Source organism: Coturnix japonica, chromosome 4, assembly GCF_054131305.1.
Source record: "Coturnix japonica strain WE chromosome 4, WE-NBRP24, whole genome shotgun sequence".
Lineage (NCBI taxonomy): Eukaryota > Metazoa > Chordata > Aves > Galliformes > Phasianidae > Coturnix > Coturnix japonica.
The window spans coordinates 32,380,278-32,407,443 of record NC_140666.1 but is presented as its reverse complement, the minus strand read 5'-3'; the positions used below and the strand labels follow the sequence as shown (position 1 = coordinate 32,407,443).

The window sequence follows — 27,166 nt, the reverse complement described above, 5'->3', positions numbered from 1 at the left end:
TGTCCAAATGATTCAAGGCTCTACAAGAATATAGAATTACACTACATTGTGTCCTTGTAGTTCCATCCTGTTTTCCTCTAGTTTCTGGACACAGACAAGCTTAGGCTAGTAGTATATTTGCCATGCTTCTGTTGAAAAATAGTCCAATATAGCCACACATTTTGTCTCATATGATGTGAAACTAATGAGAAATGGGAAATAAAACCATTGCATCATTTACATTTTCCGCTTCCCTGTATTTTCTTATACACCTATATATGAATGCACATAATAGTGATACACTGAGTGAAAAACTGTGATATGCATCATGAAAAATAGGTTTCTTCCAACTCTAGAAATTTGCTTTTTTTAATCTTGCAATCACAAACGTGTATATATTTTATATATTATGTAACACATATTTTATACCAGCAATAAAATCATTCTAGGGAGTTTAAGAATATTCAGGTTTTATAGTTATGAATCTGAATGTATATAGGATGCCCAGGAAAAAACATGTGTGCAAAATATAGGTACAAGCATTTAAAATGTATTATGTGTTTATTTGTAATGTAGAAGTATTATATATCGTGTGTGTGGTCACTACTGTAAATAAGTGCTTAAATGTGAACAATTGTGCTCCAGTATGCATATGTTTATTCTTTCACTATTCATACTCAGTTTCCAAATGTCAGGAACACCTCCAGTGCTGGAACCTGGTCCTCAGAGCAACCAGCACACACCAAACTGGGGTCACACAAACAACTTTACTTGAAAAAACACCTTCATTTACAAGTGATTCCCTGCTGTGAATGCTGCTGTTAGAGTTTATCGTTGTATCATCATCTCTAAAACAGCAACAGAGAGATGACCCTCTCTAGAAATGAATTACAAGGAAGAACAAAATGCTCATGCACACAAAGAGTAGAATAAAAACAGGACATAAAAAGATTAAGGGGTCTTACCTGCAGTTAACTTTTAGTTATTGATAAGAAATATCTCAATTTAACTTTACTGAAGTTGTATCAAGGGAGTGACACGTGTGATTATGCTGTGTGCATCCATAGCTTGTGCAACACATTTTAATAGAAATTTTCCTGCTTCTTCTTTAATTCTGTGCTAGCTCTTTATGGATTCCTGTACTAACTACTGTCAAGAGAACCATTTGCATTTAATTCCCTGTAGAGCAGGGTGAAGATTACATTAAGACTTTAAGAAGAAGAAAGATAACAAAGGAAAAAAAGCAATAAAGGAGAGACATGGGAAAAAAAACACAATGTCCTTACTCTTCTAGTTTTCAACCTTTTAAATTACTCAACTAAGGATGAACAGTAATTTAATGTATCATGAAACCAACAAGAAGTGAATTTTGGAAGGCAGTAATTTGCAGAACTAGAATAGTAACTTTTTGGGCATGACTTTATAGTCCATGGCAATTTTCTGAAATAGTTTCATAAGCAATAAACAGAAGTTCAATAAGCAAAATACATTTCTGAGTTCTGGACTGTATCATAGCAAACAATGTTACACTGGGTTCTGTGATACTTGAAAAGCATAACTATGGAGCTACTGTAAAATCTCACTCTAAAGAGGCAGTTCCCTGAAAATTGGTGTGTATTAGTGTATGAAGTGGACAATTACTAGCTGGAGTGAACAGTAAATGCTATGTATGGATGTAAAACACTGCAACAGTAGCAGAAATAATTCAGGGGAATCATACATATTTGCTGTTTCAGGCCGTAATGGTGGACTAACACCACATTGCCCCAGACCACCGATGGCAGCATTAAACAAGCACGCTGCAAGCACTGAGACTCTCCACCACAAGTACCAGAAATCAAGTTTATGGCAGCAGCTAATGTTTAACTTCGTATAATGAAATGTACTACTTCTGCCCACAAAGTGGGCATGATCTTAAAACACTTAAAAAAGCAAATAATCACATTTTGCAGAGAAGCTCATCAAGTAATCCTGTAAGGGATCACATTTCCCCTGCAAAGGGCAATAATGCATGCTAACTCTCACCACTCATGAAGGGCACTCAACTCATATGGCCTTCTTGAAGGATTTACTGTATCTACATGACGGATTAAAGAACCAGGGTGCCTCTGACTCAGCCCTCTGCTGCCAGTTCCCAGTTCCATACTACAACTTCCATGTAAGTTAATGGTAAAACCTGTGGGAGAAAAAGATTGATCACAGTGCAGGAACGCAGGTACATGCCAGAGGGAGAGGGGTTTCCTGGATACTTTTGAACAAACACACGGAATTCAAGCTGGCATTAGACTCTCAGTGCTTAAGGTAGAAGATGAAAATCTGAGCCACAGTTCCAGACACAGAAATAGGAAAGGGAAGATGGAATCAGAAATAAAAAATGGAACATGATGGAGCAACAGCTTGTTCTGGAAAGAGAGGTGTCAAAACTGACAACGAATTTGTAAGCCTGAATGACAGAGAAGATGATGAACCCTGTTGATTGACATGTAAGAGGAGACATCACCAAAGAGGGAACCTTTGCACCTGCGAAGAGGTAATTCTAAACCAGCATACTGAATTCTGCTAAAGGACCACACACAGATATGAGAGAGGTAAGACTCAGTTAAGACCTACAGCAGGAAGGCTTTCATCAGAAACCAAGGAAGCATGGGAGAGGAGTAGAAAGAGTCTAAAGAAATAGGCATAAAATTTTTGTCCCTACATAGAGCAGTAAAGTGCTGAAAATTAGAAGTTATACTTGGCTGTCCTGAATTGTTATATCCATTGTAGACAACTGTACTCAGTAATCATAAGTTTTGTCAGGTACTGGATTACTGTGAAAATTACTCTCAAAATAGCGAGGTATCATGTGACTGACATTGAAATCCTATAAAAAACCATGTTTAACGCATGGTAATGTATTAAGCCAAGAAAATATCTAGGCAGCAGTCCAAGTGAATTGACCTTTTATGGTTCTTAGTTGCTGTTCTGGGGCATGGGTTGTGACTCCAAGCTTGACCCAAGGAAGACTGAAGTCTATTAACACAGAATCATACTGCGGTGAAAGGAAGGGGGAAAAAAATCCAGATGCTGAATCTATAGTCTATTTTGGTAATATGTCTTGAAATACAGAAGGTAATAATGGAATTTTAATGGCATGGGATTCAGTGCTCATATCTCTCATTCCAAATACAGGCCTTAAGGACATACAATTGCTCAGCTGTGGACTTAATGTCAGACAAACAAAAGGAGGTAGAATCCCAAGAAACATGAATCACAGCAGGGCTGAGGCCACACTGGGGGAAGAAGTAGTTCATGAAAATTGTTGTTCCTATATATGTACCTTTTAGATCCAAATGAAATCCTTCCAAACTTGCATTCATTGCTTGCCTGCCATCTGTTTAGTTTTACTTCTTGCTTTGCTCTTTCATAACAGTGTTAAAAGAATGAGTCCAGTGAACATAAACCTCAATATGCAAGTCTGATTTCAAAGTCTAGATATGCAGAAGACAGATATGGGTTATCTATGTAAGTTTTGAAAGGTGTAAGATAAGTGGATGCTGTATAATGGAACTGAGGTAGGCACATCAAAATCCATCTAAAAATTCATTAGGATTTTTCTTCCTACTATCTCTGAAATGACTACTTCAGAATCTTAGACTGCCAGAAATGTTCTTTGAATCCCTACCCTAGAGTTCGTCAAGTCTATTAAGATCTCTGTTTCCTTTATGAGTCTAACACAGCTCATAGATCAACAGTTTTCACTTCATCCCTACAGTTCCTTACCTCCATGATGTGGCTGCCTTTACATGTTAGCTTACATTTTCTCTTCAGGTATTAACCCTAATTGTATATTCTAAGCTATTACATATCTATTAAGGCTGAGGGTCATTTTCACAGCTTTTCTGCTTACATGGAAATGATTTCTAGATACATAAACAGTCTGCATTTTCAGTTCACTTTGCCAAATGTTTTCATAGATTTCCTTCTTTTCCCTGGCATATTTTAAAAAGTGGAAAATATATATATAAAAAGATTAATTTCTTAACCCTCCATTTAATTTAACCCTAATTAGGCCATCAAATTTGCTTGACAGACCTTTGGCAGCAGGCTCATTACTTTCACAAATATTACTAATTATATAATGACCTGGTAAGGAAACCTATGCAAAAGTATGTCTGGGTCCTGCCACTATTCATAGTATTTTTCTTACAATCAACATCTGGAAATTACATAGTAACATAATTCCAAGGAACATTTATTCTTCTAATAACATTACAGAGACCTTGCATACCCTAAGTCGGATACTTGAGATATGGTGGCCAGAAAGGCAAAATGGGACTCTTTTTATAAGGACAAAAAGGTGAAAAAGGACAAGAGGAAGAAAAGAGAAGGTGAGAGTGAAGCAAAGATGAAGTCAGAACAACTGTTGAAAAAAGCAGGCAGAAGAATGAGGGAGGAAGCAAGTAAACAAACTGGTGATGAAATAAATGCTGAGCAGGACTTCTACCTGGCCTCTGCTTCAGAGCTGGAGGAAAAGAGGAAAAGTTTCTCCTGTAATTCTCTATAATTCAAAGGTTTGCAGCATGGAAATTGAGGGAAAAAGAAGATACCACAGATAGTAAAATACTTTCTCTAAGTATTATACAAAATTTTAGCCCATTTTACAAACACACACTAAGTAAGGCACTCCCTTTAGGCAACTACAAAGTCAGACTTATTCAACACTGTAGCATGAGGCCAAGATCAAAGTTATACAGGCTGAAAGAACACAGCTCCCTGCATGGTTGCTACTAGATGTGTGACCACCTGGCCTTGAGGAAACTTCATGGAAAAATTTTAGTTCTTTTAAGAACCTCCTTCTACAAGGACACCTAGAATTTTTAGGCAGCAAATGAATACTAAACACAATGATATCTGCATCTTACAAGCCTTAAGAATGCATTGGCCTGAACCAAGCTTTGATTTAAGCCCATTACCTGACATAGCCACTAGAGTGAAAAGGTGAGATTAGAAAAGAAAGTAAGAAAAAAAAATGAGGTAGGAAATATGCAGAAAAAAAGTAGAGACTGTCGGTATATGACAAGTGATAGCTCAATAGGTAGGGGAATATACGTTAAAAAAAAAAAAAAAAAAAAAAAAAAGCCGAACAATAAAGAATTTGCAGCTAATGGCCATGAAGAAAAGAAGGGTTATGTAAGTTCTATGTCAAGAAAAGACAGTGACCAAGACTGTAAGTGAGGGTACTGGTCCATAGCAACAAATAACAAAAGTAATGTCAATGAAAAGAAACAAAATGAGGCAAGGTGCAAGACTAAATAAAAGCTAGGTATTAAAAAGTGAAAGGAAAAGACAAAGAAAGAAAAGCTCAAACAGTCAAACACTTTGGAAAAAAAAAAAATAATAATAATGACAAAGCCGGCTGAAACTACAATAGAATCCTGAAATTTAAGGAACATCATTACTTATTTGTATCTGAGAAAGGATAGGAAAAAAATAAAAATGATCACTGATTTACTATGAAAAATAGAGACAGCATTAATCTCTAAATAAAAGAATCATCTGATTATGGATAGCCAGTGTACTAAGATAAGAGGACTGGTACCATTTCTCTTATATATCCATTATGATAGAACTATTATGAAGAATATCTAAACACAGGTTCTATGATATCTGCCAAGTACAGTACTCCTAGGCAACTTAATTCGACCACATAATTTTGGGTGAATACTATAGGCGATCTCAAGAATCTTCAAGAAGAAAAAACAAAACAAAACCAATCAACCAAACAAAAACTTTCAGTGCTTTTGTTTGTATATCTATGCCTAGAAAAATTATTTATCAGATTTGTCTCAAATATTAATTCCTATACAAATGTGTTTAACAAAAATACAGATAACCAAAACACACTTGAGATGCATATGGATGATTTCTCCTTCTCTGTCCTAAATTAAAGTTCTTCTACTTTTAAATGATAATAAAATAATAATGATAAAATCCAAGTACTAGAATCTTAAAATAAAATTGGCTGCAGTAGACTATTTCCACTTCAAATGAGAAAATCACTGGCTAGTTGAAACAAAATGGCACCACAATATTTTTATTTATTTGTTTGTTTGTTTTAATTTAAATAATGTAATTTGCTAGTTCTAACACAGTCTAAGTAGAAGTTATTTACATTAAAAGTACTAAACTGAATTGATAGTATAAATAGATTCAAGTCCTTAAAGTAATCTAAAAGCAGGTCTTTCCATAGATCATCGTTAGATCTTCAGTCACCAGATCTTCTCCCTTTAGGTGGATCACAAAGATTTTTGACTACATTGTTCTTTTACTATTTTTTCTCTCATGCTGGATTGAAGGACTGAGGCATATCTCAGTGAATGAATAAAACAAATGACAAATTAACAAAGGTTAGATGAGATTTACTCTCTCTCTAAACTTTATAGTTCAGTCAACATACCTGTGTTGCTAACTTTTGCTCTACAACCAGATGGTAAAGGGCATAAAAGTGTGAAGCAATGAACACAATGGAAGTACAATGAAGGCACAGAAATGTTCAGAATCCATTTTGTTAAGTGACTTTTGTGGATACACTGGCAATCACAGAATGACTTGGAAATGACCCTAAGATCATTTAGTTCCAACCCCCTGCCATGGGCAGGGCAGCCACCTACCAGATGAGGTTGCCCAGGTTCCCATCCAATTTGATCTCAAACACCTCCAGAGAAGGGGCATCCACAGCTTCTCTGGGCAGCCTGTGCCAGTGCCTCATCACCCTCTGAGTAAAGAATTTCCATAACAGAATTAAATTGTTTACTTCTAAGGCACAGAACATCCTTTCTATGCTACAGACAAGCTTAAGGGAAAAGTGAAATCTATATAAATTTACATAAATAAAATTTATCCTTTGTACAGATCTCTTTATCTCTCTTACTCTGTTACTGTGTGACTTGTATTCTTATGGCCTGCAAAATATATACATAACTTACGTATATTGCTGTGACTCATGCCACAGCAGTGAAAATATTTAAAAATAATTATATTTTTTAAAGAGGTAGTAAATGTTATAGAGTACCTATGGCAAACTTATAGGTGCTTTCTACATGCTTATTTTGTGGGGCAGCAGAATGAGAATTCTCTGTGTGGCTGCAATAGCCGCAAGGAGTTACAGGCACAGCCAGGATCAGAATGAGGTCAGGCTACTCCACATCCCTCTTCCCTCATATGAAAGCAGCAGGATAAACATATGGCACAACAGACATTAAGTCATACTGCTTGATCTAAACTTAGTCATCTACTTCTGCCACATGTGGAAAGTTCCATGTGTAATAAATGTCAAGAACCCTTGTGTTGCCCCAGTTTCTTTTTTTTTTTTTTTTTTTTTAATTCTTCCATTTGTTCAGGAAGATGAAGCATGAAGGACATAGACTAAAGCCTTTGCATTCTGACACAAAAACACTCAAATACTTGCACTTTTTTTCAGGCTGCAAAGAAATGAATTTACCTGGTACAGCATCTCAGAGAATAGAACTACAGTCAGATGTTACATGCCCCCAGCTTTTTATGGACACCATTAATCACGTAGCCATAATAAGCAAAGACACCCACACTTAGGCTCCTTTTCTCACTACACATTATGAACTACCCCTGAAGTCATTCTGAAGATCACACTTGTTGCCCGAAGGGACAGGAAGCATCCTAAGCGATGACCAGAGCATTCAGTATTTCTGCAGTGTTCCCAGCACAGTCATAATGCCAGGACAACAGCTCACTGACATGCATGCTCAGGTACCCTCATCACAAGCCATGGTACTCATAAACTGTATGGAATGCTTGCGGGCAGGCAGCTGACAGATTATTCTCTAGGATTATTCTGCATGCAGAGATCATCTAGACACATGCAAAGAGACAGAGTTTTTAAGTAAATTATGCAAATGCTGTATGGATTGGGAAGAGAGATGGTGCAAGAATCTTCTCCAGCACTCGAGTACTGAACTTAGAAGGAACGTTTAAGCTTCAGCTAAGAACTGCTTATAGATAGCTCAGATCACATGCCCATTTTCATTATACTGGCAAGTGCTCCCTCTGCATTCCAAAGGAATGGTGGAGTTTCATCAGAAAATGTGCTGCGCCTTCTGCAGTGTCCTCTGGGGCAGCATAGCCCTTTTACTCAGAAAAATGCCTTAAATCCTTTTCATGTTATGTAGGCTTCACTGAGAGTGTTACAGAGTCACTCACAGGGAAAGAAAAGAAAAAAGGATAATTAAAAGGAAAGCTGCATGTAACTTAAAAAAAAAAAAAAAAAAAATCAGATATATACATATGTCTTTTTTTTTTTTTTTTTTTTTTTTTTAAATGAGAAGTATCATTAATAAAATCATCTAGTGCTGTAACTCCACCCTAAGGTAAAATTGACATTGACTTCAATGGAGTATTTGCCTGAGTGAGGCCATAAGAATTGGATTCAATACAATTAAAGCTATAAATTACTCCCTCATCAAAATAAAACTGTAAAAAAGCTGCTTCCGCTATCACAACATTGTTAGGGTTATGAGTGTGTGCTACTGGACTGCTATTATGCCTGGGTAGGTGGTTGCATGGGAAATAGTACTCTACATTCCCTTCTACTAAAGCACTTCTCTGCAGGTAATTTTAATGGGGCTGTTAATAACCTGGCAGCAGTCCCAGCCAGATGTAGCACACTTAAACACTGTCCTTATAGCTTTGTCAGAACTGTTGACATTGCATGTCAGCAATGGAAAATTGCCACTGCACCAAACAACCATCTTCATTATATGGAATCACATTGTTAATCTACAGCCAAATGCAACTTGAGGTAGAAAGAGAGTTTAGATTGCACCCATCTGTATACTATCACTCCAGGTGGCAGGTCGTTCTTCAGGATTAGAGATTGAATCAGTCTTTCCATCATCAATAAGCTCTCCTCCACAACAAGTGCCTGTCAATCCAATATTTTACTTTCAGTACCATGAGGACCACACAGCATGGTAATGAAATTTCTCTGTAAGTAGACCACGGGGATCTATACCAGAGAGATACATCTCTTTAAAAAGCTCAGAGAAATCAGACAGCATGCTGCACAATCTGGACAGTAACTTGGTTTCAAGCATCACCTTAACTGTTTTATCTGTTTAGGGACAAGAACTACTAGCAAAAACAACATTTCAACACCGAGTTATTTTGGCTTTTGTTGTAATTAGCATTGGGTGATTATTTCCCACTTGGAAGGCTGTAACGACCTTATAAAAGAAAATCATTTCTGAAACAAAATAAGCATGGTGCCGTAAGGCTTTTCATTTAACATTTTTCATCACTTATTGCAAGCATGATCTTAGCTAAGCAAACCTTTGTAAATAGTCCATGATAAAGAACTCACTGAAGGATAGATATTATTTACTATTAATATCTTTTCAAGATGCAACTTTGGCCTCTACCAGCAGCAAATGGAATTTCTTCAAAGCACTTGCCACCTACAGTAGGCATTTTGTCACACTGAAAAATTTTCTGCTACCCACCATACTCTTACGCATTTATAATATGGCTCTAACCATCAACCCTTGTCACCATCAGCTGACTTTCTCAGATCAGCTAGAATGATTACACAGATATACTGCATGCAGCTCATGTATTTGAATTACTAGAAATGACGCCAATTTTGTAACAAAAACACAGTAAGTGCAAAATACTGATACTGTAGCAGGCATCTAGCTTTATAAATGTAGATGTATTGCATTCATTCCTACTTGGTTATATTATGGTTATTTAATTCATTTTATCCCCCCCCCCACTTTATACACTTTAACTGTAAATTGATAGGTACAGCACTTTTTTTTTTTTTTTTTTTCCAAAGCATACAGAAATAAGAATATACGTATTGTTCCATTCTTCACAATCTATTGTTAATTTTGCCAGGTTTTACATTTCTTAAACACTTAGCAAGCTCAAGCTAACAATTACGATCATTTAACAGAAACAACTATGTGACACTGTCACAGAAACTGCTTAAAATAGAAAAACAGATGAAAAGACTTCCTAACTATGGAGTAATAGAAACAAAAGACAGTATCTAAAAAAAGAATTTCTGGAGCAGTAGGACTACTAGAAATACACCCTAGAACAGGTCTTCTACCTCAATACAACATCTAGTTTTGGGTTATCACATCTGTGAAGACAATAAATGTATTTGCAAATTCTTAGGAGATAGATATTTGATTCTTATCAATGTTACTGTTGTATTGTTGAGGAGTAAAAAAGAATCTGCTAGTTATCAGCTGAAATTTTTTTTCCTTCATCAATCACCTTTCCATTACAATGACAGTAGGTCTAACTGATGATGCTACTGCCTTTCCAGCCCCATAGGATATAACTCAGTATCTATGGAGTGAAGGAAGTTAGAAATTCCTACTTAGTCTATATGGTAAGACACAGAATTTAATTTTATTAAATATCCTATCAATTGCACCTCTTAAGTCCATCCTACACTAGGAGGAATATAATGATCCACTCATTATATGGTGTTTTCATCTTTTTATCAAAAACATCCAATTCAGTAAATTATCAGTATGTACTTGAACTTTAGCTGAAGTACTAAGTCCAAAATATGGAACTTACCTCATACTTTTATGACACTTAATCATTCTTAAAATCAAGGTCATGTCCTTTTCTATATCTTATTATTCTCAAAGGTAAATTAAACATATTCCATGAAAGAACACACTGCATGAAAGGAAAGTGCTCCATCTCAGAAAAACAATGGCTAGAACTCAGAAAGTCCTCAATATATTGTCAGCCTGGAAACAGGCCTTTTTGGTGACCCTAGCCTTATTTGGTAACACTTACAGGAAGATAAAGCTACACCTACACTACAGAAAACATTAACTGACTTTACACCACCTGGAAAGGCAAGCTTACATCTACATTTCCTTGGGGTTCAGCTCCATCAGAACAATCTTAATGTTCAATGTGTATTGTGGTCCACAGTATGCTGTGCTTGACCTTAATCCTTCTGGCTCCCCTTGCTGCGTCAATAATCACCCCTACAGAGAAGGGTTTTGTTTTTCCTGTTCAAAATACACAAAATAATGACCTTATCACAACCTTCCAGAAAAGTACTTTTCAACAGGATACCAAAAGTCTGTATTATGTGCCTTGAATACAGCTTGAGACAGGCTAAGGTATTTCAGGGTGCAAAGTTTGCTGAGATGGTGTGGGAGGATTGTGTAAACAAAGATCCCAAGGTCTTTCTTACATGTGAAAACAAGCTGTCCTTGGAGTGAGCTACCCACAGAAACACATCCAGGTTTCATTTTGAAAGGTGTTTGCTGGTGTATTCTCGCAGAACTACCATGTACGACTGTGAATGACTAAGGAAGCACTGCAAGGGCTATTGACAGAGCTTAGTTAACCAGTGGTGTAGAAAAATAACCAATACTTCCAATTTTTTGGCTTTACATTGAATCACAGACTCATAGAATGGGTTGAGTTGGAAGGGACTTAAAAAATCTCCAGTTCCAACCTGTGGTCATGGGAAGGAAAACCTTCCAATAGACCAGGCTGCTCAAATCCCCATCCAGCCTAGCCTTGAATATCCCCAGGGAAGTCCCTTTCCTCTCTCTTCTTGCTGGTCTGTGGAAAAGCAGGATTAAGCCATACCCCATCCATATGCTTTGGATGCATGCTAATTTTAATGCCATTCTTTTTCCAAACTGGATGTTCTGTTGTAGATGAAAAAACAGCAGAAGAAATTACATCTACAAAATATGAAATTGAAATAAGCAGGCCATGTGTCATATACCCAAGGTTGTTGGCTCAGTGCTACAAGCAACTTCCAGAAAGAATAAATACCCAGCATTGAGTCTAGCCTCCCACTATTCCACCCTCAAGCTCAGTGTGAATTCTGTGTCTGAGTTCCAAGGGACTGCTATTTATCACCACACATTCTGAATCACTGCTGTATTCCCTGTACTTTTAAGTTGCCTGGGAACCTGTTGAACTCCTGGCATCAATTAGAGAAAGTTTAGAGCTACTCTAATTCATATTCTGTCTGCTAGTGTCTGTTATGAGCCACATACCTGTACAGAATAGCCAGATGATTGACCATTCTGGGCCTGCCCATAACCTCAGAACACTTCCAAAATGGGGAGCATTTTCAAAGGCTGTTTTACCCTTATGACCTTTTTATATTGCAAAAGTGATGTAATTTGCATGAGTCCAATGGAAATTCAACTCATCCGTATCCGCATTAACACTGTGGAATGCAAAAATGCAACACATCATGGCCTGCAATGGATTCACCACTCGTCCTCTGACATGATGAATGACTCTTTAAAGTCACTAAAGAACATTACAGCAAAATATTCTAACTATGTAACTAAAAAGACGACTTTACGATGGAAAATGCCCAGTGACAGTACTTTAGTGAAAATATCAATTCAAGAGAAAAATAAAGGAATGTGGATGATTTGTATACTAAGGAGAAAAATTACAGAAATAACTTTAAAAGCATAACTATAGTCATGGCATGTGTAGTGGTGGAAAGAGGCATAACAAAAAAAGTTGTCTTACATGGTCAGTTACAATGTTGTTCATATAATGGAAAGAAGAGCTGAGTCAGAACAATTTTGTATCACTGCTACTTTAAAACAATTACAGTCCCCTTTATCCCAGCTGTACAGTATGCTGACTGAACAGGAAAACATGCAGTACACACAGTGTAGCTATTTCAACCGCTGTAGAAGTAAATGTCAAACTTGTTCCATGTATTCAGTGATTTTCTTAATGAAAACGTCAGCATAACACTGGCATTTTCCTCCTTTCATTTAATTCTTGCTCTCTGCTTTCATTTACCAGTTGACCTTCGCCTACGCTTGGTAGCTTGCCCAAAGTTCTGTCACACCATCCTTGCTGCTCTCTAGTGACAGTCTTTTGCTGCCAGATTCAAATAAGATACCTGGAGAGGAACAAGAGGAACTGAAGAGCCCTGTTCCCAGGACAGGAGTGATAGAAATTCAAAAACTTCACTACTTCATGCAAATTTTAAGTTCTTCTCTGGAAATAATAATCAACAATTGTACACTTGAACAATTAATCTGTTCCAATACCAGCACACTATACCATTCTAGAACTCAAAAGAAGTAGTCAGTAAAAAAACAGCTACTGCATCAGCACCATAGAAACACTGAAAACTAATAACTGTTGAATGATTCAGACAGATAATGGAGTACATTTTCTTAGTGCAAAAATAGAGGGATGACATGCAATTAGAATGAGGGGAGTTAAGCAAGAGACAATGGCAAATAGAACAAATAACTTGTATTTTATAAAATAGGAACAATTATATAAAATCAGGTCATGTCTGTAGTACTGTGTTGCAGAAAAAAGAATAACACTGTTGACCAAGCCGTTACACATTGACACTTCATCAGTATATGTATTATTTTGAGTATAAACACAAACAAATCACAATCCAAGTCAATGAAATAGAAAGAAAAAATAAATAAATCCTGAATGTGCACCACTTACACTGCAGGCTTGAGAAAATCTTTCTCTGTTTTGCTGTGTGTGTTCAATGAATGTGGGTCAACTACTGACCCCATGGCAGCATCAGTACAAAAGGGCAATGCATAAAACAAGTTCTGTGGGGATTGAAGAGGGAAGTAGCATAAAGCAGAATACCCAGTAGCAGGTGGTTCAAAAGAAGACTAAAATCCAAGTTCCTTCCTGAAAACTGATTTTAAGTTTTTGCTAGATCTCTCTCTGACTCTACATTCTCAAAGACTTTCCATCACAGAAGCTCTTGTTCCTGCCTTCTGAGACCCTGTGAATGAGCAAAGCAAACACAGTTACCTCCTCTATACCCTCCTCCTCCATTGCTTAACATTCTTCTCTTTAGCTTGTGAGAAAGGAATGGGTTAAAAGTGAGACACAATATTTCCTGACTAGTGGATTTTGTAAGGTTCAACACAAGCCAAGCCTAGCTTGGTTACATAAGCTCAACCGGCTTTGCTGATATTATGCTAGGTCAACACATGGATCTATCTCCAACAACTACTACTTACTGCATACAGAAATGCGAGTAGTTCTTTCAGCTGAATTCCTGTCCCAGTCATAAAACAGTTCTAAAGTATGTCATAAAGAAGTTGAGAAGTATGATTACCAACAGTAGTTAACTCTCAAAGAAAGGTGACCTATTTGAGGAAAGTAATGATCAGTTATTTAAATCCCTTTCTACAAAGCTCAACAAAACATATACTCACAAAACAACTAGGCTATGGATTTGACAGGCTTTCTACTCTGCCACAAGTCTCTCACTGTTCATCAGTTCTCTACCTGTAATACCTATAACCAGTTTTTCTCATGAAAATGTGGATCAAAAGAAGTTGAAAAGAGGCATGAAGCATGATGTTGAACATAATAAGTAGGCTAAAGTAATTAAAGCCTTAGCTAAATACTTGTTCACTTTTATCAGTTCACTGCATGCTGAGAAAAAATAACTTACAAAAGAAGGAAAGATATTTCAAATGCCATAGGAGAATGCTCATAACCTGAAAAATACAAAGCGATGGGATTAGTTTCCTGCAAAAGTTGCTCCATTGATGGACTCTCCAGTACTACAGGAGCTCATGCTCGGGCACACCAGCACAGGATCAGCATCTGGAGTTTTGAACAGCAACAACTTGTTTAACCAACTTCAGACATATATGATTGAGATTTTTGGCCATGCACTCTATATAAAAGCATAATTGAATGACAAAGTTCCATCATAATAAATGACTGCTTGTAATAGTGAATGCTAGGGAGTAGATAGCTTATTTCCTGGAGCAAAATGTATAGCACTCTCTCAAGGATAATCTGGTAATAGATCACAAGGATCTTCAATGCCACAAGAGACTAAGCAGAACCTTGGGATTTCAGTGAGAAGGTGAACATAACTAACCTACCATAATCTGTTGATGAAGAATTAGCAATTCTCTGCAAGCTGATGTGCTCTATTATACAACCTTTTGTTGTTTCACGGAATCTAAATGACCTGCAGCATCTTCCATAATAGTACATAAAGCCTCTGTTGTCATCTCCAGCAAAAGCCAAGAGGTTCTGTTTGTAGGGAAAAAAAATCTACTCAAGCATCTTCAGGCTAAGAAAATACACCATGTATTTAAGGTAATAATTACTGCACAAATGCAAATTTCCTATTTCCTACATAGATTAATGTTATCAAACTCTGCAGTAAGTTTATAACCTGAGAAGATGACATGGCTGTAACTGTAACAGTTTTATTCTCTTATTTTGGTAGGTAGCATTTGTTTGAAGGGGTAGAAGGCAGATCTGCTGGGAAGACTAGGCTTCTATGGCAGCAAATTACACAGGACATAAATTTCTCATTTGAAATAATTCAGAACAGAACAGAATATCCCAAGTTGGAAGGGACCTCTTGTTACATTAGCAAAACTGAGTTATTGGTTGATGGATCTGGGTCAATAATACCGGTTGCACTAAATGAATTGCTCTCTTTCTGAAGTGATTTGCAATGTATGAGAAACATATTCATAGAATCATAGAATGGCTTAAAACAATTTAAGACAACTTCCTGAATGTTCCAAGATACTAAATGTATCAACATTTCATAGAGATACAATATGATTTTAAGCAAGAGAACAAGCAAAGATAAAAAAATCCCTTCTAAATTTAGAGAAAAGATGAATTATTTCCACAAAAGCTATATATATAGAAAGTTCTCAAAGGAAAAAACCAGACATTTGTACATCTACTATTTTTCCCCCTCTTCCTGCAGAGTCTGGCAACATCATTCCATACTAAGCAATGGAGAAGAAGAAAGCTCAAATGGTAATCAAACAATGAGCATTATCATACACTGCATTGTTGTTGGAGGTTTTTTTTTGCATGGAAGAATTCAGTGACACCCCTTTGCTTCACATACAGTTCCATGTCAGACAACATTCTGTCAGACTGTCCCTCTGCTGTCATCATCTAAATGGCAACAAAATGTAATGGAACACCAGTGGGAATATTCAGTCTCTACTACCATACCACCCACACCTGTCTCTGAAATTGTAGGACAACACAACAAAATAAGAGGCATTACTTTCATAGCAGCCCTCATATGTGTTTTCCAGTGGGATCTTAAATAGAAAAAAATAATTGCATCTATTATTTATATCCACGTAGTTTCAGCCAATAGAATAGGTTTTACATTCTCCCCTTCTTCCTTGATCCTATACAACTTAACATGATTTTACAGGCTAAGAGAAAAGGAAGAATTCTGAGTTTTAATGATAGAAAAATTGTATAAGCTTAATGATAGAGAAATTGTATAAGTGGTTGTGTCTACTGCAACACATTTATGAAGTTTGGCTATGATATTTCCTTCACTACATTAATTGTTCATCTGACTAGCAGCTCACTTGTTAATTTAAATAACTAATTCTGCTTTGTAACACTCAAGCGTTCCAAATTCTATTTTAATATGTTCTTCTAGAATTACCTACCAGCAATCCTGTAAAGCTTCAAACATAAAGCTCATTACCATTTAAAGCAGATAACCTTAGGTAGTTAGAAAAAAGTGAAATATGACTTAAGTCATGTCATTTTAGCAAAGATTAAGAGAATTTTTGAAGCACTATGATTTTCATGAAAATTCCCCATATTTGAAGGAGTTACAGTATGTGACTGAAATGTACTCTTCATACAATCTTCACTTGCTTGCAAGGTTGTGCCTTATTCACTTATGATAATAGGCCTCTTTATATAAAGAGTTTTATTATCCTGAGTAATTTTGAAGAAGAGCATTTTCAATGAGCTAGCAAACCATAAGTTCAGAGTTGGAGAATTAGAAATTTTAGTTGAAAATATTACATAACCAAAAGTCTTAAGTGCTATTTTTAGAACTTCTTTGATTACTAAGTTCTCAGCAATAGATTTAGCTTCATAACTAATTCTAAGACTAAACAGTGTGACTGAAGACTCATGTGCTTAACATTAACACAGCACTGAAGTGCTTTAAACTAGGACCTAAATATTTCATACAGACATGATCTAAAACATGTATTCACCTAGAACAGGAAATCAGCTACCTTTACAAATTTCCTTGTCTTTGAGAATGTGGTCTGAAATTAAGAGCCTTAAAATATCACATTGATTTCAAAGGGCACTGGATCTGGCATTAGTTAGTAACTCCAGCTGCAAGAATATGCTATTTGAAAATATTCCATTAATCTCTAAAACTCCATGGGATACTAAAGCAATTTTCAGTCCAGTTTGACTTAATTCAATGCCAAAACTTTGTAAAAGTGATGGAACAAGCCCTAAAAGAGCCTAAACTAGAAGACTTGATGACACAGCCTTTACTGCAAGAAAATTAAGCACCAGCCTCCATCCACTTTTTCTCTGCAAAGACATTGCTTTCATTCCAGACTTCTGACTTATCTTGAACACATTCAATGAATTTGCTGCCTGGGAAGCAAATAACAGCAATGAGCAACACTGGCACACTACTGCAAGTTTTCAAAGCTAATTGAATCAGCATATAAAAATGTTTTCCCTGTGTAATAAATCTCATTATAATCAACCTCTCTATGGCAGACACTTTCCTACGATATGCAAATTCCAATTACTTATTTAGGATATATTTAGCATTTCCATGCAACTCCAATTTCTATTTAAAAAACCTTAGAGTTGTATTAAATGCCCAGCTCTCCTTCAGAAGCTGTTATTAGCAACAATGTATGCCAACATAACAACAGAGCTTTTCAATATTTGGCCCACAAATATAATTTAGAATGTGAAAAGAGGGTTTTTTAACCAAATTAACTATGCTGACTTCCTTGTGGAAAATGAAAGGGATCAAGTATCTCAATAGGTCTAAGTATTTACAGATAACTTACACTATCTTCCCTCAAACATGATAGCATAAACTTCGTAACATTGCTATCCTATTTTCCCACAGTGAAGTTCAGTTCAGTCTAAATAAACTCATGCTTGATTCTCAAGTCTAAAAAATATCCTACAGCAACACCTATTGAGAGTGAAATAAAGACTGCTGACAAACTATATACTAATTAATAAGGCTATGAATCTCTGCTTCAGACTGTGTTATTAAACATTTTTGAGAACAGCTAAATGTAGTCTGGCATTTTAAAAATCTTAGCCCACACCAAAAGAAAAAAAAAAAGAGTCAAAAGAAGAAAAATTGTCCATTGCTTGAGAAAGTGCTAAAACAATGACCTGAGTAGGGAAAATCCATGTAGGCAGCATCTCTTGACATTTGCAAGCCTTCTGGCCCAAACATACCCTATTACTTTGCTCTTCTGGATGAAGAAGTGGAAACATAAGAAAACAGGTATTGTCTAGTGCAATCCTGTCTCTGTGTTTCTTATTTGATTCCAGTAAGACATGAAGAACACGGCAAAAAAGTTACATATAAATTGTACTCTGAGATTAAAAGCTGAAGAGATGTGGAGATGCTCTCTCAGTAGCAAATGCTTCCTTTTCATCACGGTTACAGTGAACACAAAACAATAAGATGAGAATATAATTTGTCCCATGGATAACGACTACTTTATTCTGCACTAAGCACGTTCTCTGCTGTGATTCTAATAACGTAATTTGCCACATGCATTGGGAAATAAAGCATTTCCACAATGAAGGCCATCTCAAAAGGAAGTGAAATTCAACTTACATAAGCTAGAGAATTTCTATTCTTCCTTTTAATTGCCTTTGCAGATAATTTTGGAGAATAATACATTACTTCAACACAGACCAGACTGTCATTAATAATCATTTCCAAAGAGGCATTAATATTTAATAAATATTTAGTGCTTGTTTGTTTTTTGCGATTCAAATGGAAAAGTTAAATTCATATGAAATAAAGAACTGAAATGCATTACAGGGTCAAAGAACTGATCTCTGAACATACAGTATAACAATGTCAGCAGAGAAATAAGTATACATAATTAGAAAAATATCAAACTAACTGTTTCACTGAAAGGAGAACAGGAATTGAAAACTTACCAAGAAAGCTTGTCTATAGCATCTGCTAGATAAAGCATCTCTAGGTATCAGTGGAAGCTTTGATGATGAATTTTTAACTGTGATAGAAAGATATATCATAAAAAGATATCTAAAGGTGCCTACAGAAACCCAGTCTAATAACTGTTTGATGCTAGATTCAAGTATCAGACTGTGAATAATCTAAGTCTGTACCCACTCTAGATAAATTCCCATACCAGATATTTCCTTTTTTTTTTCCCCCCTCCTTTTTGTCTCCTTGAGTATTTAATTACTCCGAGCAAAATGAACAAATTCAAAAGGAGTGACAGAAGCAAATGCAATCATAAAAAAACCCTGAGAACAAATACAAACAAATACACACAGAGGATATGGATTTAAACCTCCTCCAGTCCCACATCTCTGGCTATGCTTTGTATGACAAACTGAGGTTAAGTAGGCAAGTGCATAAATGGAGGGAGTCTAATAACAGCATAAAACAGCTTCTGAAGTTGCTTAAGTACATTCATGTCTTTTGCATTTCTTATTAACTGTATGCAACTACATCTGGATCCAATTCTCAGACACCTAACTCTTCCTGTGTATTATATAAGGAAAATAAAAGGAGTTAAAGATCTCAGGCATAAATAAACTTTGAGCATAGCATAGCCCCTACTATGTTTAATATCATGCTGCTCAAATAATTTTTGGACAAAGGCCAGCGTGCCTCCCTTGGAAATGCATTATACTACTGAACTGGAACCATGCTGCAGCTGTAAACATGATGATATTTCAACCTGTCTCTGGATCTAGCCTTAACAAACTATTTCCAGGAAAACAAAAATGTACAAATCTAAACACTATGTTCTGGAAGAGTATTAATGGGTACGTGGTGTTAGCAGGTTACTTCATTCTTAATGGAGGGATGCTGAGAGGAACTTCTGATTGTTGCTGAAATATTCTGACAATATTGACTGGGCTCTTAAGTATTGTGAAATGTCTTATCAACTACTTCTGAACACAATCCCTATGTACAATTTGAAAAATACAACAATACACTAAGGATTATAGCTTAGGCTTATTATCTCTCTCTTTGCAGATCAGAGTGTTGTCTGTGATTTTTGCTTTTGTACAGCAAGGAAAGACATTGGTTACTCTTGCTGTGCAGCTCTGGGGTCTGCCTACTTTCCTTCCAAACTAATAAAATAAAATAGAATAAAAAGTTCTGTGGATAGACTCCTGAGAGACATATTCTAACTTTAGAAGAGAAAAAAAAAAATCAACTTTACATTAGGATGATAAACGATGGCCTGTAATTAAATAATCAATTAACTGTTTGTACAATAAAACTCAGTATTGGAAGTAGATGCCTTAAATGTTTCATGACCCATAGTTTTATCTGACAAATTATATTCCAACAAAATCCACAGTCAGCAGTTATTTATTGCATAAAGTTCCAAATAGGATTTTCTACTTCTGAATTAATTTGGATCCTAAGTATTTTGCATTTGTATTGCTGCCCAAAAGGGTTTCTGTACAAAATCATGTTTAAAAAAGAGATATACAGTATTTACAGTAGGAACGTACTTGACTTTCTATGATATTAAAAAAGCTTAGTGAAAGGGAACAATGCTCATCATCTAAATGTCTGATCTAGAAAAATTACTCCTGGGGTAATTTTAGGATGCTGCTCTCATTGGTTTCAATTTATGTTCTGCATCTACAATAAAGGGCAAATGTCTTTGCAGTTCCCTGCTGAAATCAGTGTTGAGCTTGTACTGACTCCTCAGTCTCACAGCTTGGAAGAAGGCCATTACAAAGAAGCACAGAAAAGGGAAATGAGCTACCACAGAGAAAGTCAAGATTGAAGATATACTTCAAAACCATTTTTGAGCTCTTGGTATTCCCGGTAGGGATGGATTTTAACAGACAGGTGAAAATAACCTTAGGGCTACTCTCCTCCTAATCATAAAGATTTTTTTTTTTATTTTTATTTTTTATTTTGTTAAAAAGATCAATCTACTATGTCTTCTTACAAAACCTCCTTCCCAAAGATGATGGAGAAAGAAACAAAAGAAGCCTGACTCTGATTATATACTATCAAAAATTTTGAAACACTATTTGGCAACATATCAGATAAAGAGCAAAATTCAAACATTCAGACCAAACAATTTTAAATCCATTAAAATATACACTTAGAAGTGCTGAGGAATAAGGTTTCAAAATCACTGAAAAATCAGAGGGTGCTCATAAACACTCAAAGGCTTTACCACTACTTACTGAAATGTAAAGGTTTTACGTCTCAAAAACTACAGTTTCATACACTGACCATAAATCCATCACAACAATTGCAGACAACAGCACCTGAGTTTAGCTCAGAAGCATAAGTTTTGAGAGACATAGCTGGGAGAAAGGAAAAGCTATGTTTGTTTTTACATGTTCTTGGATTATGTCTAAACTGCCCTGGTCTGTAGGACACCTTTGAGCAGCTTCCTAGTCAGTTATGTATTTGGGAGTCTGTTACTGTTTGAATAAGAGTGAATAGATAAGATCTTAACTGCTGTCTTCCAAGTACACACAAGTTTGTTAACAGTAGGTATGCTGCTATACTGACTCCTATTTCAGCAATATCCTTCTTGGTTAATCTGCTAGCAAAATGAGCACAATAAACATCTATGAAGAGAATAAGTCCATAGGCACTGAGACACTATCCATTCAAAATAGTATTTTTATTACCCTCTACAAGGACCTGAAAGGAGCCTTTGGCAAGGGCAGAGGCACTGAAATATCTCAAAATTTCTGCTTTTTCAAATGACATCAGATCCAGCCAGGGAAGCATGCTAGCCATACACCAACTCTCGGCTACTTATTTCTAGCATAAATAAAAATGTCTTTACTCCAAGTACATGGCTTCTCTTCCTCTCATGTCAGTTTTCAAGCCATAAAGTGTAAAAGATGTGTGAGCCTGTTCAGAATGAGAGAGACAGGACCTTATTTTTTTGTTGTTGTTGTTGTTCTGGTTAGGGTTTGTTGTTGTTTTTTTTGTTTTGTTTTGTTTTTTGTTTTGGTTGTTTCTTTTTTGTGTTTTTTTTTTTTGTTTGTTTTGGGATTTTTTGTGGTTTTGTTTTGTTTTGTTTTGTTTTTTGAGTATTTAACATATCCTAAATAGTGGATTTAGTTCTCTTAAAAGTTAATGCTGGAAATTTGGTCTAGTACTTTGCCAGAGACAGGGACTGCTGAGACAGCACATGGAATTTTTGCTTGTCCTACTTTTAAATACTAAAGAGGTAGGATAAATGATGTTTTTCAAAAGATGTCCCACATCAGGCAGAGCCACTGCAATTCATACACTGCTACTTATTAGACATGTCTCCATAAGTGCAGCTGCTCACATACATCCCTGTGTGCATACTCACAGCTTGCATACTGAAAGTCTGAAAATGAAGAAGTAAAACAAAATGGATTGCAGGTGATCCAACTGGATTCAGCCTGAAGAATCTGAGGAGGCAGCTGCTTAAAGCTTCTGTAAGTGCTATTTTACTCAACCTAAGGGATTAAGGCATGGCTATTGCTAGATAACCTATCACTGAGAGTATTAAGTGGGAGTTTGTAACCTGAGGAAAAGCATTCAACACTTTTACTCCAACAGCTGTTAAGATTGCTCCCAGACACCATTTGAACACATACTGACATCAGACTGGTCCTTACTAAAGATCTATTACAGAACTGTATTGTTTCCTGCAAATCAGTAGTTTTAGGCCAAATTCTACAAATCCCATCAAATAAAATGCAAACTACTGAAAAGATATTTTTTAACTAAGCTGAATAATAGGTTAAGCATTCCATGCTGGGATATGCAAAAGGACAACCTATTCTGTAAAAGTTCAAACAGCCATACTGTAGATTAGATTGTCTGCACTAGCATCTCAGAAATTCAGTCCTTTCTGATATCATTTCGAAGGCAGATGGACAACATTTTGCCAAGTCTGCAGTTTGATGGTGATAGAATTGCCTCATGAATGTGGTGAGTTAGATGACTACTTAGAATTTCATATATTTGTGAGGGAACAGGGGAAGAATTATCTGAGGTCTTCTAAACTACAAGAAAAGAGAGGAAATTGACTACAAGCTGAAGCATCTGCAAAAGGACAAGCTGAATCTGTTTATAAGTGCGCTGGCAAAAGATTAAGTGCCTTACAGTTTCAAATCAAAGGACTGACAGCAGAGAAATGCAGAGGAGTAAAAAGAGAAATCTGCAAAAAGATGTATACTTTGCTTCTGATATGGGTTAGGAAACAGATAAATTAATGAACAGGAAATTAAAGTGGTTTTTTGTTTGTTTGTTTGTTTGTGTTTTATATAGGTTAAGCTCTAAGTTTGAAGAAAAAGGTAAGAGATACTAGGAAAAATATATTGTAAATAATTGTATACGAAAGGCTCATCTCACAAAGAAATTGCATGACTATTTAATTTTGCATGTTAGCGAGAATGTTCAAATCTTAAGTAGCTATATTCTGTTTCATGTGTTTAAAATACACACAAAGTTATGCACACTGCTTGCAGCTTCCTTTGCCGTTATACATATAAGGAAGTATTTATATCTCATTTCCCTATACTTGTTTTCCTTGACATACAGTGTACATGCAATATTGGTAAACAATGTATTTAAAATTATTCCTATATTACATACTAATATGAAAGCATTGTCAACTCATGTCATGCAATATTAGATACCATTCCACAAACACATAGTCAAGGCATGTTCAATCCACTGATAATTCCCTTTTAAAATGGTCTCAGACACTTTTTTTAGTGGACATTGATCTTGTATAATACCCTTACCTACAAAATGTGTAGGTTCAGATCCATTTGAAATTCACTGTAAGGGATTAACCCTTCAAAATACTTTCTCATACCTCAGCTAGAAAACAAGGGAGTGTGGATCAGGGCAGTACAGACGAGCCAAAAGGAAGCCATGATTCTGTTTGTCTTTCAGTACCTGGGCCTGACTACTGTCAGCATTCTTCAGAGACAGATCACCATCTGCTTATTCAAGAAAGATCCCTGACTTCTTTTTATAACTTATTTCAGTCTTCTCCATTTGCTTTAATTGCAAACTTTTGTCTTTCCTCCCTGCTACTTACTTTCTTTTTCCCTATAATGAATCTGGAACAATAACGTCAGATTTCACTAGTGTCTGTTCTTATTCCTTCTTTTAATCTTTGCCTTACTTTCACATCCTTTCACGTCACAATACAAACATGTTTGCTTTCCCCTTTTGCCTCTTTAACTACCTTTTCTCCTATCTCTTTAATCTCTTTACTCTCAGAAACAACACTCTATATCCTGCCTTGAACTGTCAACTCCCTTCAACACAACTAAGTTCCTTTTGAAAGTATGTCTCTCCTTGGTATCTCTAACTCTGTACATTATAGTTTGTTGGTTTTTTTTTAACTGAAGATCTCCATCCTCTCCCCAAAATCCTCAAGATTTTATTGCAGTTCCTGGTGGGAAATCCGCAATACATTCTAATTTGTTCCCTTCTGTTCTGGGTTATGAATAAATTCAGACTGTAATTCAGGCTGGACATTAGGAAATATTACTTTTCGGAAAGAGTAGTCAGACATTGGAATGCACTGCCCAGGGAGGTGGTGGAGTCACCGACCATGGGAGTGTTCAAGAAACGCTTGGATGTAGTGCTGAGGAATATGATGAAGTACCATACCAATGAAGTATTGGTAAAGGTTGGACTAGAAGATCTTCTAGGTCTTTTCTAACCTTGATAATTCTGTGATTCTGTGGTTTAGCCTAATCAGCAGTTAAGTACCTCATACTCCCTGGTAGTGGGATGGGGGGAAAGAATCAAAACAGGTGAAAGCATAAGAACACATTGGTTGGAATAAAGGCAGTTTAATAAGAAAAAAAAAACAAAAGGAAAAAAAGAAAAGAAAAAAAAAAGAGAGAGAAAGAAAGGGAAAGGGAATGGGAAAGGGAATGGGAAAGGGAGAAAGAGAAAGAGAAAAAGAAAGAGAAAGAGAAAGAGAAAGAGAAAGAGAAAGAGAAAGAGAAAGAGAAAGAGAAAGAGAAAGAGAAAGAGGAAGAGGAAGAGGAAGAGGAAGAGGAAGAGGAAGAGGAAGAGGAAGAGGAAGAGGAAGAGGAAAAGGAAAAGGAAAAGGAAAAGGAAGAATTATAGTGCCATTGCTCACCACCAGCTGATTCGTGCCCAGCCAGTCCCCAGGCATCAGCAGCCCACCCCCAGCCAATTCCTCCCAGTCTTATAATTCCGCATGACACCATATGGTATAGGATACCCTTTTGGCCAGTTTAAGTCAACTGTCCTGGTTCTGACCCCACCCAGATTCTTGAGTACCCACAGCCTCCTCCACACAGCCACCAGCAGTATGAGGAGCTGAACATCGTTGGCTTTGTGCCACACTGGTCTGAAACAACACCTACGTTTTTCAACATTGTTCTCATTCTAAATCCAAAACAGCACCATACCAGCTACTGGGAAGAAAGTTAACTCTATCCCAGTCAAAATCAGGATATCTGCTCTTTCAGCACTGACTTATCTAAGGGTACTCCTGCCTAGAAACTAAAATTTAACTACATTACCAGCCCTCTAGCTAGAAGTCACTTTGTTTCTCCTCTTTGCTCTTCTCCTTGACCTGGGCTTGCAAAGGTGAGTCATTCCTAAGCAGAGCTTACATTCATGCTCACACGCTCAAAATGGTGAAAACAAAGAATTTTCTAAAATATGAAATAAGGTCTTCATTATACATAACCAGAAAGGAGTAGAATAAAGGGCTAACAATTCTATTTCTGTTCTACAAATTTGGTCATGTAAATTAACACATATTAATGATTTTATTCTAAACTGATGCCTGTGATCATACTGCTACTGACACAGCAAGTGGTTACAGAATCTCTTCTATTCTCTTCTGCGTCAATTCTTATGATTCCTTTCAGTTGCATTTACTAGATCAATTTTTACCTCCCATTGCTGTCCATTTTGAACTAAAAGATTATGATACTTTTTATTATTCTTCATGAAACAGTATTTGCAGTAAAATGGTACATGGAAAAATTGAAGGAATATCTCATATAAAAAGCAAGTTTGTTTAAACTGAATTACCTGATTTCTGTCTTTTGCAATTCTGCATATTTAGCATCATTTTGTTTAGCATTAGAGACCAGCAGTAATGAGTGATAAAGACTTACAAGTATACTTAATCCCATTTTATGCTAAAGTCTATATTGAATTATGTATTTTAAGTTACACTCATATGAAGTGCAGTGAAAGGCATGCTGAACCAGTCTTATACAGCAATTAAAAGCCTTTCAAATGCTAATCATTTATAATTAGTCTACTTCAATTAGTAATGAAACCACAAATTGCCCTCTCCAAGAAAACAGAATATATTCCATGCCCTGATTAAAAGGGAACAGGCATCTTCAAATTGTGAAGCAAATGATTGATGTGAAGCATAACTCTTTGACAATGTTGATCTTTTAACTCTTTGATGAACTGATCAACAAAGACAGGTTTCCAAAAAGTATCAAAAGTATTATTATCAATTCACAAGAAGAAAAGCACATCTGTGTTCATATGTTCACAGATTAAATACATCTTTATTTTAGAGTCATTTCATGCCATTTAGTAAGCAGGTGCTATCTTTCCTCCTTTTATTTATGGGAATCAGATTTTAATTTGCTTCTTACTAGCATGCAGTAAAATCAGGAAACAACTAGGCAGTTGTCAGTTCTTAAAGTTTGTTAGGCAAGAGTCCCAAAAAAGTTTCAAATGGGAATAAAGGTGTCTTGTTAATTTAGAACCAGCTTGAAAGCTGGTACTCAGTGTCACAGTAGACAATGACATTTCTGAGAAAACACCTAAGTGGCATTTTGATTTAAGACATACCTAAATTCCATCCTGGACATTCACTTACTCAGTGTCAGTATGCTAAATAGCCAAACACTATGGTTACTGGAAGAGTGGTTTTGCTAAGTCTTGATGTAGATGTTCTCTAGGCAGTGTTCTACTTCATGGTCAGGCACATGCACGTAAACAGTACTGAATCAGCTATAATGAAATGGGGCAGGGATAAGGAAAAGAAAATTAGATAATTCAGAAAGTAAGTTTCTGCTTTCTATTGATATCCCAGCCAACAGATTACAGAAAATC

The 27,166-nt window shown here is 36.2% G+C and overlaps 1 protein-coding gene across 9 annotated transcripts in view; it reads right to left on the bottom strand.

The window, feature by feature from the left end:
* The window catches only part of LOC107313128 (uncharacterized), a 542,029-nt gene that overhangs the window by 404,794 nt on the left and 110,069 nt on the right, over positions 1–27,166 (bottom strand). The gene's annotated exons all lie outside the window — the stretch shown is intronic.